Source organism: Myxine glutinosa, chromosome 2, assembly GCF_964187855.1.
Source record: "Myxine glutinosa chromosome 2, kmMyxGlut1.1, whole genome shotgun sequence".
Lineage (NCBI taxonomy): Eukaryota > Metazoa > Chordata > Myxini > Myxiniformes > Myxinidae > Myxine > Myxine glutinosa.
In genome coordinates this window covers 83,369,357-83,386,874 of record NC_136262.1, presented here as the reverse complement: position 1 = coordinate 83,386,874, position 17,518 = coordinate 83,369,357, and positions in this window count along the sequence as shown.

Genomic DNA, 17,518 nt, shown 5'->3' with positions numbered 1-17,518 from the left:
GAGGAAGAGTAAGCAGACAGCAAAGTACCAGGCAACTAACTATAGGTAAGGCCAAAAGGGTTTTAGGTTTCATTACTAGGGGGATAAATTATAAATCAAAAGAAGTAGTGTTAACTCTATTCAATAAATTTATCGAGGCCTCATCTGGAATACTATGAACCATTTTGGTCCCAAAATCTGAGGAAAGACTTAGTTGCCAAAAAGGGGATACATCAGAGAGCAAGTAAATTGATCCTGGGCCTAACTGAGTACAGCTAATCTAAACTAAGCTATGCTATGAGCTGTGGCTCAGATACATGACTTTTTACATTAGAAAGGAGAGGATTGCAAGAGAATCTGATAGAGACGTTTAAGATAATGAAGAGTTGGACAAAATAAGTGCACACGAATGTTTCAACGGAATGGCCACTGACAGAATGGACTGTCAAAATGGACAGCAGAATGGACAAGGGGCACAGTTTAAGAATAAAGAGGAGAAGAGTTATGTAGTTACCTTGCTCCGTCAAGTAGTGGCCGACTTCTGGTGACATTCCTGATCAGATTTCTCCAAACATACCTATCCTGCACTGCTTTCCGAAGCTCTGCTAGAGACAGCTTGATTGCGGCCTATACGCCACCCATTCAGCACATACAAGGTTTGCCTCTTCCACCTATTCCCTCAACCATACCCAGAGGGGTTAACTTCTCCAGACCTTCATATTCTGAACACATGGTGTCCAAAGTATGACAATTTCTGTTTTAGCACCAGTTCTTCTAATTTACACAGTGGTCTAATTTCCTCAAACACTGATTTGGTTGTTCTTCTCGCAGTCCTTGGAATTCTTACAAACCACTCCAACACCACAACTGTCAATCTTCTTCCTTCCTTTTCTTTTTCACTGTCCATGACTCAAATCCATACATTGCAACTGGAAATACCAGAGCATTCACCAGCCTTCTCTTGATTTGTTTTGTCACATCTTCGTCTTTCCAGATATTTGTCAATCAAACAAGAGGAAGAGAGTTAGAACAATAAGGCAGGGGCATTTCACTTAGAGAGTGATGAATGCATGGAATGATATCCCTGCAAGGGTAGTGGCAATACAACCAGTGGATTGTTTCAAAATTGGGTAACTAGAAGTAGTGGAAATTGAGGAGTACCAAGAAGTTCCTTCAATTTTTTCGTACTGGTACACCCGCTAACTATGGGAGGGGCAGAAAGGGTCATTCCTCTTTGGGGTACATATATTACAGTCGATCCATGGTCGGGTCTCAAGAACATTGGGTGTGTGCTCATTTATCAAGTTTCTTGTGGAGAGATCGCAAAGTGGTTTAAGCATTCGAGCAAGCATTCCATTCAAAACCGTTAATCAACGGGTGGCTTGGCAAGCGCTGGCTAGCTGCTTGGTAAATGAGCACACCCCGGGCTTCCTCCCTTTAAGTTTCGTATTAAACAGAAGGAGCGAGTTTCAAAAGTTTACTACGAAAAACGCCACGTTAGCGGCAGGAAGGGTCATGTTACTAACCCAACAATGGGGTACCTATAGTACAGCAGATCTTCGCTCAGTTCTGAAAGTAAAACTTACCTCACGCATGTCGGAATTCCTCCAAATTTCTTCATTTAGTGTTACAAACATCATTAGCGACTGTTTAAAAAGCTAATCATATGTGTTTGTGGTTCATAATATTCATTACTGTTGATTAATGTTCATTACCTCTGGTGGAGGCCGTTGCTCCCACGAAAACGCCATGATGAGCTATTGATATATGTTGACTCGCCGGAAAAACCCCTTGGGGAGGTGGGATATTATTGGTATTAATATTGTTTTGTAATAACATTAATATTATGCTATTATCGTTAGTTTTGTTATTCGAAGCGGCTTTGGACAAACGCCACGATAAAGCTAACTTAATACGGCTATACACCTCAACACGCAACCCATTGACAGCAATGGTGGGGAAAACCCGCTCGGGGAAGAAAACCCCCATGGGGAGGGGGGCAAATGAATGCGTTACAACCTTCATTATGTAACCCTTGGTAATCCTGTCAAGTTTGGTTGAGATTGGATAAGTAACGACAGAATGTATTGGCGTCAAAACTTCATCAGACAGACAGACAGAAATGGCGTATTTTAGTATGATTTATATCATCATCAATCAGCCTTGGCTGGAATGATATAAAGGCTTCCCCTTTAATATATTGATTGATAAGGAATGTCAAATCTTAAAACGTTGCAGTCGCATTCATGTGCTCGATTGTTTCCCCCATCACTGAAGGTGGGCAGAGGTTATGATTTCTCCACTGTCTGTCTGTGAAGAGAATATCTCAAAAAGTTGTGGACAGATTTCATCGAAACTTGGTGGACAGGTTGGGTGCCTGACAAGGTCGAATTGGTTCAATTTTGGTGAAGATCCGGATCCAGCAACTAAAATTTAAGTGATTCTTCACCATTGAGAGATAGTGCTAAAAACTATATATAGCACGATATCTCAAAACGTTGTGGACGGATTTTGGAAAAACTTGGTGGACAATCAATTATTCCATGACAAGGAATAATTGATTCGATTTTGGTGAAGATCCAGATCCGATAATTTTTTAAGTGATTCTTTACCATCGAATGATGGGGCTAAAAATGATATCTCAAAAGGTTGTGGACGAGTTATGACAAAACTTGGTGGATGAGTTGGTTAGGAGACAAGAACAAAGAGATTCGATTTTGGTTCAGGTTCGGATGCAGATATATGACCTATCAGTGGGATAGAAAACTTGAACTGTTCAGCCTGGCGGACGTATGCCCTGCACCGACTGCCGTTCTAGTTCATGTATGACATGTTTTGTCTTCCATGACTATTAAAAACATGTTTTGGATACCATAACACCAACTCCGACACAGGCTCCTGTTTATTTTGAAAACAGTATCCTGCAAGTTTCATTATTATTTGCAAAATCGAAGATTTTTAAAGTATACTGGTTGGTCTTGTTCATTATTCTGTCTGTCTGTATGTAACTATTTTTGAGGTCAAGGGTCAACTCAAGGTCAAACTTCTAAAATCATCAATTTCATCTGAAAAAGAATCACATTTCATCCTATTAACTTGGAAATTAAACAGCAATTGCATAGTGCCTCTCTGAATTGGGAAATCAACTATTTTTGAAGTCAAACGGTCAAAGGTCAACTCAAGGTCAAAATTCTAATATCAATTTTCATCTGAAAAATCATCAATTTTAATCCCATTGACCCGAGCTTTGATTAAGAAAGTCAATTATAATCTTAATGAAATGGACAATTTGATGAATCCATGGCAACCTTTTATTTTGGGGAGGGGTGGATTTTGCAGGTTTCGTGCTCTGCATGACGTCTTCTTGTTCTTGATTTGATGGTGTCACATACATGTGAAGACCAGTGATTGTTTCGGCATTTTTTCAGCAGTCTTGTTTTACAGAATTAACTGTATATTTGAGATATTGGTCAATGTACATGTGTTTGCACCATATAGAAGTGCATATGGATAATGGTAGACCAATGCAATCGAGGATATTAGCTCAGCAGTTTCTTCCTGTGTCAGTTTCCTTGTATTGTATTATACTATAATAATTATTTTAAAACCTATGATAAAAGCCATAATAATAAACATACCTCAGTGATAAATTGGGGAAAGGAACACTGGGGAGCCTCACTTTTAATATTCACATATATTTCTCCCATCAACAACTATCATATAGTCCTATTTCTCAAATCCTTCAGTGCTATTAGTGAGTTGCCTTTGAATTCCCCCTGAAAATGTCTCCTCCGCTTGAGTGGAATTTGCTTTTTCAATCTTCTGAAAGCTGGATGGTGTTCTGAGGTTCTGTAAAGCATTCAAAACTCAATTTGTACCTTACTGGTGTGCAATATTATACGTAATCCCATAGCCTGTGAGCAAAATCATGTGCTGCGGAATTACCCTATGCCATACACTTTATAAGTATACACCTGTCCCCACACTCTGTCTTCTGTTTTGTCGGCTGGCGTCATTGAGCCGACCACAGTATGCCCTCCAGAAAGGCATGGAGGTGCTTCTTTGGCGTCCTAATAACAGATTGTTTCGGTATCGCCGGGCCTGAGCACAACCCATGAATCTGGGCCTGACAAGCATGGCCCCGGGTGTTGGGAGAAGAGACTGACTGGAAAACGCTGTTTTGGAGATGACAGCCTTGCACTCTCTATCTATTTGGCTTTAAAGAGGCAGCTATAGGGTGAACATTGTCCTTTTATAAAGTCACCGGGGCGAGGATGATGGCGATATTTTGTCGTATAAAATAGCCTTAAGCTAAAGAGATTGCCATTGCTTTTGCAGGATCCTTGTGGTTGTATTTGATTTGCTTTTCAGCTACACCGTGACACCGAGATGCATTGCCCATCGGCATTATTTTAACACAAGTGGTTATTCGATTCAAGCAATATGGATCTGCTGACACCATCTAATTCCCTGTAAATGCTAAATGTCACGATTTGATGTATGTTAGTTTGCATAACCTGGACATTGGGGATATACCTGCAGCGCACCTGTGTGTTACACAATGCAGTATGCTGCAAATGGCCAATTCAATGAAACAAACAAACAAACCTGGTTGTTCATCGCAACAAACTGTACACCTGCATTTAAATATCCTGCTAATGTTACGACTAATTAATAACCTGAACATTAAATTGAAATAAGAAAATACAATATTTGTGCAAAAAAAAAGCAAAGACTGCTAAACAAAATGCCTACACGAGCTAAGAGCTTGAAATATACTGAACAGCCATACAATTTCAATAAACCTGCGTAAGATTTACAACACACCTTTTAGAGGAAGAAGGATCCTTTCAGATGGCCAGATGATCTCACTTTTGCTGATATTCTGTAGGAAGAAGATTCATTCCTCTGATGTGTGGAAGTTTCGAGAACCTCAAAATCATGGAATTCGTTATGTTTATTGATGAATTACTTTTTTTTTTTTTACTCTTTTCCTGTTCATTATATCTTGTTATTTGGCTGGTGGATCGTTTAGGCCTTATATTAGAGGTAAGCACTGAGCTGTCCAGCCTGGGTTTGAATCTCGACCTAGCTATAAACTGTCGTCTCGGTATTTCGCATGCAGGGCAAGCTTACAATGTGTGCGCGTCCCTTGGATGGAGGTTAAGCCGGTGTATCCACGTCTGTCATGGTGGAGATTAAGGATGATCCTATGGTCTATTTCATGAAGAGTATTCAAGGTATCATAGACACCCTGAACAAATGGCAAATTCCTACCCTAACTCATTGCTGGGAAGGCAATGACACACCACCCAGCATAAACCTTGCCAAGAGCCTGCTTCGGCAGAACCGTCGCTGTGTCAAGAGTATGGTACACCAATGATGATGATTCCTTGGTGAGATTTTGGTGGTTATGTCATGAGTGATCATTGTGCTGAATTTCATTACACTGAGACCATATCTTTTTCAAAAAATGATGAAGTTTGTGATGAAGACCACCAACAGGAAAGCCTATAGTTCCTCGATTTCTGGTCTTGGATAATATGGCTGAGGATGCTTGGAATGCAGTGAAATATGCAATGGCTGATGGAATGCAGGTCAGTCTGTGGCAACATAGAATAAACATCTCACAGGAAGTAGTGAAATTTCAGGCCTTGGGAAGGTTGGGTGATCTTTTTAATGGCAGGGAATGTATTCCTTTCTCATCTGATCATGATCTCAAAGACTCAATGACAGTGTCACTGAAAAAGCCGACGATGAAATATGAACTGAGAGAAATGGGGACAAAATCAACCATGTAGATTTTAAGGTGAAAGCGAAATGAAGACATATCTTCCCACATATTAAGACAACAGCATGGAGTTTGGAATTTATAAAACACGGAATATTAAGTATGAAAAGGAGGACGAAAGTGGAATTGCGGAATAACAGTGGCCTAATGGTAATGTACTTCTCTGACATCCCAGAAATTTGGTGTTGAAAACTGACCGAAGACAGCACTATTAAGGATTTGCATTCTAAGTTTCTATCAAATGAGCTGGTCCCAAATAATTGCCATGAAACGATGGGACCGTCAGTAAAAACGCAGCTGGCTCACTAATGGTTTCCAGGGAGGGAATAATCTGTCTGTCCAGCCTGGTCCAATATACGTGTGATGCTACAACACAGTTGACTCTTCTCTTAATACCATCAGGGCAGTTTGATGGGCACTAAGATGCTACCTACCTATAAAGAGAGTACAATGCCACCCAAAATCCCCAAAACCAAATATCAAATATATATAAAGTTCTGTCTAACCACTCACTAACTGACTCACTGATAAAAAGGATGAGTACTTGTCAGGCAGGCTAGAAAGTTGAAATTTTGCATGCTGATGTAACTCAAGTCAAGATTCCAGAAAAAATTGCAAAACTGTCCGTAAACTAAAATATCTACAAACAAAAGTCGACCAATGGCAGGTCTCTCCTTCAGGGAGGAGAGGGGAGGAGCTTGGCCTGCTCCAGTGACACGCACTCATTCAACTGGGAGAGGGGCGTAGCTTGGACTTCATACTGCTCATTCATTCATCACTAAATTAATTAATTTATCTGCTTACAGAATACAAGCACAATCCACTAATAAAAATAAAATTGGGATTAAAGATATTCCAAACTGGTAAGGTTCTAGAGAATTTGCAGTTGAATTATTATAAACATTCTGGTATGTTATGAGCTGAAGATATAATGGACAATAAGAGTATGAAGGTACAGGTCGAATACATCAGAAAAGCGAAGTTCTTAAAGCTGAAATTTAATTGGGAGAATATATTAAACACAATTAACATGGAGCAGATAAAAATGATTTGGACAATGATATGCAATGTAATACATATATGTACAGCAAACCTACATATATGAATGTATGTATGTGTGCACCTCACAAACGTCCACCAATCAGAGCTAAGGATCTGGTCACATGACAGAGGGACAGAGTTTAGTAACTATTAGAGTTGCATATTTTACTAAAAGGAAATATAACAAGAAAAGACATAAAATGTCATAGCCCCCATGGTTTTAGTAACTTTGCTGTACGGAGTTATAGGCGTCAGTTGGCCATCTTTGGTCGGATTACAAAACAAAATCTTCCCCATATGTATACTCTCATGTGTTGTCGTTGTGCCAAGTTTGAACAAAATCGGTGCATGCATGTTCAATAAATGGTTGGGAACATGTTTAATTAACAAAATGGCCGCCAGTCGGCCATCTTGGATCTGATATTTAAAGAAAGATGGAACGCATAAGTAAGCCATCATTTATTACCGGTGTGCAGAGGTTGAACAAGATCGTTAAATGCATGTCCGAGAAACGGTTGAGGATGTGTTCAATATCGGGTTTTTACAACTAAAATGGCCGCCAGTCTACCAGTCAGCCCACTTTAATGAGATCGCAAAATAAAGAGAGGTAAATAAAGGTAAAATAGTAAATATAAGTGGTTGGAATGGTGATGGCTGTGTAGGATCAAGCTATATAGGAACAAATGTTATCGAGGCAAAGTGGGCGAAGCGCTTTCTGCCATCATATAGAATGCGTAAAAGATGACTCAGTGAGTGAGAGCAGTAAGAATCCTCCCAAAGAGTCCATGACAACTTTACAGGGTATATCCAATTTGAACAAGATGTTTAATGCAGTGTGTGAGGATGGGTGGTACAAGATTAAAACAAAAGTGTAGCTAAAACGGAGATTATGAAGCTTCTTTGGAACCTCATTAGATGAAGTTGAACCAGCAAGTTCTGTTACTGCACTTTTTTGGTGCAGTTAAAAAGGTGGAGGTGATTTCAAAATTATATGTATACCATCTCTTTACCGGAAGAAATGTCTAAGTAATCTCATGTTTCTCTCACTACTTGTTTTGTTTAAGTAATTAAAATAATGGCATTCAGTACAATACCGAGGAGGGTGGTTGTAGCAACAAGCTTCAGGATAGAAGACATCTGAATTCTGACATTGATCCCACAAATTAATTTTGTGGCACCAACAATCAAATGTTTGTTTGAAACAATAGCAAAATGGTCTGAAAATTCCTTTCACTGTATTTCAGGATTAAATGAGGGCTCTTTAAAACCGAAGTGTGGTGTTGGGTTAACGGTTAAGGTGGCTGGTTTAGGATCTTAGGGTCTTGAGTTTGACCCCCTGTCATGCCATTGAATTAACACCAGTGGGTTGACTCAGCCTGTCATTCTTCTGAGGTCGGCAAAATCAGTACCAGCTGACGGGGATGAATGAGCCATTCGAATGTCCTGTGTCGGAGTAGCGACCTGTCCATGATTGTGCCCAATCGGCTAAAAACTGTTTTGCCAAACCTACGCATCTCAAGATGCAAAAGGAGTGGTCTTCTTCTTCTTCTTTAAAGTGTACATCTGTGTTAAGAGACCGAATTGTGGCATTTTTCCAAGGCTGGTTCTAACAACAAAAGTAACTAGGACAGCACTCGGTGGAGCACATACCTCCATCAGGCTGAACAGTTTATGTTTTGTATCCCACTGATAGGCCGGATCTGGATTCGGACCTGAACTAAAGTATAATCGGCTTGTTCTTGTCACCTAACCAACTCATCCAACAAGTTTATTCATAACTCGTCCATAACTTTTTAAAATATCATGTTATATATCACTTTTCACCCGATCTCTCAATGGTGAAGAATCACTTAAAAATTAAATAAGTCTCGTATCCGAATACATATTCAGATCTCCCCCAAAATCGAATAAATTCGTCCTTGTCACACACACAACCTGTCCACCAAGTTTCGTCCAAGTCCATAACTTTTTGAGATATCATGCTATATATCGGTTTTATCCCCATCACTCAATGGTGAAGAATCACTTTAAAATTCTCTGATCTTGATCCAGATTCGAATCTTCACCAAAATCGAATCATATCGTCCTTCTCACATACCCAACCTATCTACAAAGTTTTGTCCAAATCCTCCATAACTTTTTGAAATCTTGCTATATATCGTTTCTTGCTCTATCTCTCAATGGTGAAGAATCACTTAAAAATTCAAAGATCCAGATCTTCACCAAAATCTAACCATTTCGTCCTCACCCTCGCACACCCAACCTCCACAAAGTTTCAGCCGAATCCATCCACAACCTTTTGAGATATCCAGTTCACAAGCAGACAGACAAAAACAAACAAGAAATATGTCGTGCATTGCACGATACTTGCGATATCTCTAAAAGAGGTTGTTCACCTTTTGGCCGATGTTGACCTAAAAATAATTGGTGCTTGAATTCAGTGACCAGATATGCAAATCCTCTTCAAATTTCGAGTAAATCGGATGAAAATTGAGGATTTTAGAAATTTGACAAAGATGTTGATCTTTGGCCCATTTTGACCTTTTGACCACAAAATCAATAGGATTCTTCCTTATGACCAACTCTACCATTTTATTGGTGAAGATTTGTAAAGATCTGTTTAAAATTGTGACCTGTAGGTGATTGACATACAAACAAACAGACAGAAGAGCCAGAATAACGCACAAAACCAAACAATACACTTGCAAAATCTTCGATTTTCACAAGTAACAAACAAACAGACAAACAGAAGGGGGGGGGGGGGGGCGGTAAAAACACAACCTCCATTCACCTTCGGTGGAAGAGGTAATAAATTAAGATTGCACACAATGCAATCACTATGGCTCCATAAGTTCCCAAATCAGCTTACGTACCTGTTTCATCCTCATCATGGATCGTAAGGACCAGTGCAGATACAAAACACTCACAGAGCCAGAGGTGTGAACCGACCGTAAATCTGTAAATATGAATAAGGGCTGTCTCACATTTATATACTCAAATCATTACTATATTTTCACTTTGTAGAACATTTAGAATTAAACATAATGAAATTATTACACATAAACTTCTTGTTTAAAATACCCATGTCGATAGATTTATAATATTTAATTATAAAATTTAATATTAAATATTAAAATTAAAAAAAAAATTAAATTAAAATAATTAAATAGAAATAATGGATAGTTTACTGTTTTTAAAAACAATTGTAAAAAAGTTGTTCCACATTGCTTTGTCTTCACTTTGTGGTTCACATTGTCAAAACAACACATGAAAAACCAAGGTATTATTATCTCAATAACCTTTACCTACCAAATGGATGCACAACTCTTCGACGAAGAAAAGAACAATAAAATTCCAGTGTCGGAGAAATTCCGCTTCAAGAAATACAGCACAAGAGGCAAAGGGAAAATCATAAAATAGGTGATTCAAAACTGCAGTGTTCCACGTGCTCTCATGCGCACTCCTGGCCCCACAAAGGACGTGCCAATCAAGAAGGAGGCGTACAATTTAAAAGTGTCACAAGAACACATACTAGTGAAGGGAGATTAATGGGCTGCCAGAAAGAAACAGAAGGCCTGACCATCAGTTGCAGTCGGGGCCGCGTAGTGAAATATCACCATTCATTTAGTAACTGACGTGATATTCAGATGATTTATAATAGTAAAAAAAAGAGTAATGGATGTACTGTAGGACTGCTATCTCAATGTATTCACAACGGTTTCCTCGGCAGAATATATGTGAAAAATACATTACGATGCATCAACAAAGGAACGCGTGCGCCATCATTGAAACGTGCCTTTCATTTTTTATTTTTTCATTCCTTTTTGAGAAGTCAAAAAAAAAAGACTTGAGAGAAGAAAAACATAATCTTACTCTTACTTATCAAGTTTGAAATAGACCTCAAAACAAAGCAACATCTCTTGCAATTGTTGCATCTTTTCCGCAAGTACCAGCTTTCATCACAATATGTCAATGGAAGACCAGTATGCGTGTGACTGTCATTTTAAGAGGTGTAAGTATACATCCATATAGCGCAGCCATTCCACATAGACGTGCAGAGCTTCTTATGAACTTTCGCTTTTTTCGTCGGTCTTGGGTCCACATTCCGACGTTATTCCAGGTGACCTTCATTCCTTTCATTTCCTTCTCGATGGTACCAGACCTCTCTTGGCCGTCCCACCCTTCTCTGCCCACCAGGTGCGCAGCATATCGAGCTATTTTTGGTATAATTTGATCCTCCATGCATAACACGTGACCAATCCATCTCACCTTCCTAATTTTGATCTCCTCTGTAATATTTTCATTCCCTGTTAGCTTTTCAACCTCTTTTTTTTACTAGACATGTCAGACCACAACATTGCATTCTATCTCTTTGGTGATTTTCCAAAATTCCAAATATGAGGACTGGCTTTTCCATACATGAGGACTGACTTCAGCTTCAAGTGTTATACTTTTTGATTTCCAGATTTCCTTCAGTTTTATGAATGTACCACTTGCCTTTTGTATGCATCCCCCCATCCTGATATGGTAACCATGGATGCCAAATAGGTAAACGTCTCAACCTCTCTGATTGGTGAATTGTTGCACGTGGTGTTGTTGTTGGTATGTGTGGCCTGAATTGTTGCACGTGGTGTTGTTGTTGGTATGTGTGGCCTGAATTGTTGCACATGGTGTTGTTGTTGGTATGTGTGGCCTGAATTGTTGCACGTGGTGTTGTTGTTGGTATGTGTGGCCTGAATTGTTGCACATGGTGTTGTTGTTGGTATGTGTGGCCTGAATTGTTGCACGTGGTGTTGTTGTTGGTATGTGTGGCCTGAATTGTTGCACGTGGTGTTGTTGTTGGTATGTGTGGCCTGAATTGTTGCACGTGGTGTTGTTGTTGGTATGTGTGGCCTGAATTGTTGCACGTGGTGTTGTTGTTGGTATGTGTGGCCTGAATTGTTGCACGTGGTGTTGTTGTTGGTATGTGTGGCCTGAATTGTTGCACGTGGTGTTGTTGTTGGTATGTGTGGCCTGAATTGTTGCACGTGGTGTTGTTGTTGGTATGTGTGGCCTGAATTGTTGCACGTGGTGTTGTTGTTGGTATGTGTGGCCTGAATTGTTGCACGTGGTGTTGTTGTTGGTATGTGTGGCCTGAATTGTTGCACGTGGTGTTGTTGTTGGTATGTGTGGCCTGAATTGTTGCACGTGGTGTTGTTGTTGGTATGTGTGGCCTGAATTGTTGCACGTGGTGTTGTTGTTGGTATGTGTGGCCTGAATTGTTGCACGTGGTGTTGTTGTTGGTATGTGTGGCCTGAATTGTTGCACGTGGTGTTGTTGTTGGTATGTGTGGCCTGAATTGTTGCACGTGGTGTTGTTGTTGGTATGTGTGGCCTGAATTGTTGCACGTGGTGTTGTTGTTGGTATGTGTGGCCTGAATTGTTGCACGTGGTGTTGTTGTTGGTATGTGTGGCCTGAATTGTTGCACGTGGTGTTGTTGTTGGTATGTGTGGCCTGAATTGTTGCACGTGGTGTTGTTGTTGGTATGTGTGGCCTGAATTGTTGCACGTGGTGTTGTTGTTGGTATGTGTGGCCTGAATTGTTGCACGTGGTGTTGTTGTTGGTACTTGGTATGTGTGGCCTGAATTGTTGCACGTGGTGTTGTTGTTGGTATGTGTGGCCTGAATTGTTGCACGTGGTGTTGTTGTTGGTATGTGTGGCCTGAATTGTTGCACATGGTGTTGTTGTTGGTATGTGTGGCCTGAATTGTTGCACGTGGTGTTGTTGTTGGTATGTGTGGCCTGAATTGTTGCACGTGGTGTTGTTGTTGGTAGGTGTGGCCTGAATTGTTGCACGTGGTGTTGTTGTTGGTATGTGTGGCCTGAATTGTTGCACATGGTGTTGTTGTTGGTATGCGTGGCCTGAATTGTTGCACGTGGTGTTGTTGTTGGTATGTGTGGCCTGAATTGTTGCACGTGGTGTTGTTGTTGGTATGTGTGGCCTGTGTGCTCATGCTTTCTGTTTTGACTATGTTAATTTTCATCCCCACTTGCACTGCATACTCTGAGCTTGTTTACTTTCTCCTGCATGCTGTGTAGGGATTGTGACACCAGGCAGATGTAATTTGTAAAGTAGTTCCTCTAGCTGTTAGAAATGGTTCCTCAAAGCTAGGTATCCTGTTCCTTCTCTAAAGTGGTGGTGGTTCATATGCAGCCTGTGGCTGTTTGGTTGAATCATTTTTGGGGGTGTGTGGTTGTGCCGCTGATGCAATGCCCCCCATTACCAGTCAGCTGGTAGTCATTTTGCCGACCTCGGTAGGATTACAGGTTGAATCATCACCCCTCGTGTTAATTCAACGGCACAATACCCAAGATCTCAAGTCAGCCACCTTGACCTCTAAGCCAACACCAGGCTTTTCTCTAAGGTATAATTGCCACTTACAATTCTGCTTACAGCATCAACATTTACTGACAACTTTTATTCAGTTCGGCCCAGTAGAAAGTTGACTTTTCAAAAAGTGTTAACCAAGCTGAATGATGTACACAGCACTCGAGTGTGTAGCACTCCAACTCCAACCATCACGGTACTGATGTTGCTGGTGGAGTTGTTGCAGTTGTTACCTCCGCCACCGAAGGTGGACCGAGGTTGTGTTTTCACCCCTATCTGTCTGTTTGTCTGTCTCGTTGTCTGTGAGCAGGACATGTCTAAAAGGTGTAGGCGGATTTGGACAATATCAGATCCAGCCTATCAGTGGTTCTACTGATATAGTTGTCATTGTTGTTGTTAGAGTAATTGCCTTCAATTATTTAGTTTATCACTGGATTGTTGTCACTGTTGTTGTTGTTAGAGTAATTGCCTTCATTTATTTCGTTTATCACTAGCTTGTTGTCATTGTTGTTGTTGTTAGAGTAATTGCCTTCATTAATTTCGTTTATCACTAGATTGTTGTTATTGTTGTTGTTGTTAGAGTAATTGCCTTCATTTATTTCGTTTATCACTAGATTGTTGTCATTGTTGTTGTTGTTAGAGTAATTGCCTTCATTTATTTCGTTTATCACTAGATTGTTGTCATTGTTGTTGTTGTTAGAGTAATTGCCTTCATTAATTTCGTTTATCACTAGATTGTTGTTATTGTTGTTGTTGTTAGAGTAATTGCCTTCATTTATTTCGTTTATCACTAGATTGTTGTCATTGTTGTTGTTGTTAGAGTAATTGCCTTCATTAATTTCGTTTATCACTAGATTGTTGTCATTGTTGTTGTTGTTAGAGTAATTGCCTTCATTTATTTCGTTTATCACTAGATTGTTGTCATTGTTGTTGTTGGTCTATGGCCCTCCTGTCGTATCAAATTCCATACTATCTTATCACCCATCCATGATGGATGGGACTCCAGCATCATTCTGTCAAGGAAAGATTGTTGTTCTTTGTTGTTGTTGTTTACGAATAGCCACCCACTCAATCAAATTCCATACTATCTTATCACCCATCCATGATGGATGGGACTTCCAGCATCATTCTGTCAAGGAAAGATTGTTGTTCTTTGTTGTTGTTGTTTACGAATAGCCACCCACTCAATCAAATTCAATACCATCTGAACACCCATGCTTAAGATGTCTATTCACTAGTTAATAAGATGTCTCTTATAGAAAAGAGTTTATAACGAACAAACCTCTTTCAACTATAAAGGTGTTTCGGAAACAATCTACCGTATTCCTCAACGTATAATTTGATATATTTTTCCCGGAAGACCGGGCCTCGACTTATCTACGGTTTCAAACATCTAACTGCATTAATAAAGAAGAGGGTTGTTAAGTTTGCTGACGAAAATGGCGGCATTATGGCTGCGCACAGGGTATACGGTGTCAGCGTGAAATGTGTTCGGAACTTGAAAAATGAACATAATGTGCTACAAGCCAGTGCTGATAGTGATAATGATTACTAGTACCGACTGCAAAGCCGCAATGAGCCGGCGAAGCCAAAGCTTCTTGCCACTATTTTACCCATCACTATGGCATCAGTAGGTTATGTAGTTGGTAGTAGGTAGGTGTAGTAGGTACCGTCGGTGTAGTAGGTGTAGTAGGTGTAGTAGGTGTAGTAGGTGTAGTAGGTGTACTCGGTGTAGTAGGTGTAGTCGGTACCATTTGCATTCTGGATGAGATTAAAATTGATAAAATGTACTTCTTGATTAATTCGGTGAATTCCATCTCAACTTCGGATATTTCCGGCCGTGAAAAACTATCCCCGACGGCCGCGACATTTCTAAAAAACAATTCTTCGTCAATTTTAGAATATTTGACGCCGTTTTCAGCCTCCGAAACGCGTAATAAGCTTTTTAAAAATATTTTTCAAATGCTCGAATCTCATTGGTTCCGGTGTTTGGTGACGATTTTCGTTGAAGATAACGAGGTTGGTCTTAACGTATTTTAATTACAAATTCGAGGTGCATGAGATTGTGAATCAAACAAAGACAGGTGAAACAAACTCCAATTGAACTTTTTCGCAATTGTTTTATGCAAACTTCCGCATCCGGTCGATGGCGGCCTCCATTGCGTGATTTGGTTTTAGAAATATTTTTTCAAATGCTCGGATCTCATTGGTTCCGGTGTTTGGTGATGCTTTTCGTTGAAAATAACCAGGACCGTGCGGGCCGAGGTTGGTCTTAAAGTATTTTAATTATCAATTAGAGGTGCATAAGATTGTGAATCAAACAACGACGGGTGAAAGAAACTCCTATTGAACGTTTTTCAATTTGTTATGCATACTTCCGCATCCGCAAGATGGCGGCCTCCATTGCGCTTCGGAAATCTCAAGCCAAGGGATGCAGCATAATCTGGTTTTCGACATAATACGTACGCGTTTATTGACAACACCGGCTTCGCCGGCTGTTATCCCCCGTTGGACTAAGACAAAATGGGGCTTATATTATAGATTTGGTCTCGTCCGTCCATCCATAACCATATCTCGGAGATGTATATACCGATTTTGTTTATACTTAGCAGAAAGACGAGACATGATGGTGTAGCGGTTACCACTGGATGTACATAATCGCCTTGCACCGGCCAGAACACGGCCAGACGCGCCTCTCCCGGGCATGCCCGGACTCACTGTTCCCGGGCACGCCCGAACCTCCCGGGCACGCCCGGTCTCGTCTTTCCCGGGCATGCCCGCTCTCGCCTTTCCAGGGCTCGCCCAGAGCGTCCGGGCATGCCCGCTATCGCCTTTCCAGGGCTCGCCCAGAGCGTCCGGGCATGCCCGCTATCGCCTTTCCAGGGCTCGCCCAGAGCGTCCGGGCATGCCCGCTATCGCCTTTCCAGTGCTCGCCCAGAGCGCCCGGGCACGCCCAGCCTCGACTTGCCAGGCCGCAGCCAAACACGCCCGGGCAGGTCCAGACTCGCCTTTCCAAGGCTCGCCCTTGATACCCGGGCATGCCCGGTATAGCTTTTGCCGGGCAAACTTCCCGACATAAATGTGTATATATATTGTTGCCCGAAAAACGGGCTTGTCAGAATACCTGAGCTGTTTTGTTTCAATAAAGCAACTCAGACGAACTCCGTCTTTGGTCGCGTCAATTCTTTCGACTCGCGTTGGAGCACAGTTCCTTCATTGGTGACCTACCGACATGGATACGGCAGTGACGCTTAAACTGCCTACCTTCTGGGAGACTCACGCGGCTGTTTGGTTCGCCCAGGCAGACTCCCAGTTCGCCCTGCGAGGCATCACCGCGGACGACACCCGCTTCCACCATGTTGTGGCGGTGCTCGGTCCCGCCACCGCGGCCCGCGCCTTGAGCCTCCTCCAGCACCCGCCGGCTGCTGACAAATACGACGCGCTGAAGACGCTCCTCCTCGGCGCTTTCGCCCTCTCACCGGCAGCACGCGCACGGTGCCTGCTTGACCTGCCCGAGCTCGGCGACACGCGCCCATCCGAGCGCATGGACTATATGCTCTCGTTGCTCGGCGAGCACTCTCCGGCATTCCTGTTCCGGGAGCTGTTCCTCCGTCAGCTGCCTAACCCGGTACGCCTCGCCCTGGCTGGCACGTTGATCACGGATTCCCGCGCCCTCGCCATGGAAGCCGATAAGATCTCCTCGGCGGGCCAGCACATCGGCGCGGTTACCTGGAGCCCGCCACCGTCCGAGGCGACGCCCACGACGCCCGAGCGCCCTGCGCGGTTGGAGGCCGAACTGCCGGTGCAACTGGCGGCCGCCACGCCGCACCGCCCACTTCCGACACGACGGCCGGGGCCTCCACCTGACCGGGCGTGGTGTTATTACCACGCCAGGTTCGGACACAAGGCTCGGACGTGCCGGCCCCCGTGCATTTTCGGCAGGTCGGGAAACAGCCGGGCCGGCGTTCATTCCCAGCCATGAGCGCCGGCCACTCGGGCAACTTGCTGTTTATTCGGGACAAAGCGTCTGGACGGCGTTTCCTGTGCGACACCGGCGCCCAACTGAGCGTCATACCTGCCTCCGAGCAGGACAGGCTGGACGCAGTTTGCGGCCCCTCTTTGGTCGCTGCTAATGGCTCGGCCATACGCACTTTCGGCCCACGCGTCGTCACCCTCTGCTTCGGCAGCCAGCGCTTTCAATGGACTTTTGTTACCGCCAGCGTCCCCGTGGCTTTGCTGGGCGCCGACTTCCTCTGCGCGCACGGGCTGCTGGTCGACGTCAAACGACGTCGCCTTGTCCACGCCGAGACCTTCAGCTCCCTGGCGTGCACAATGAGCAGC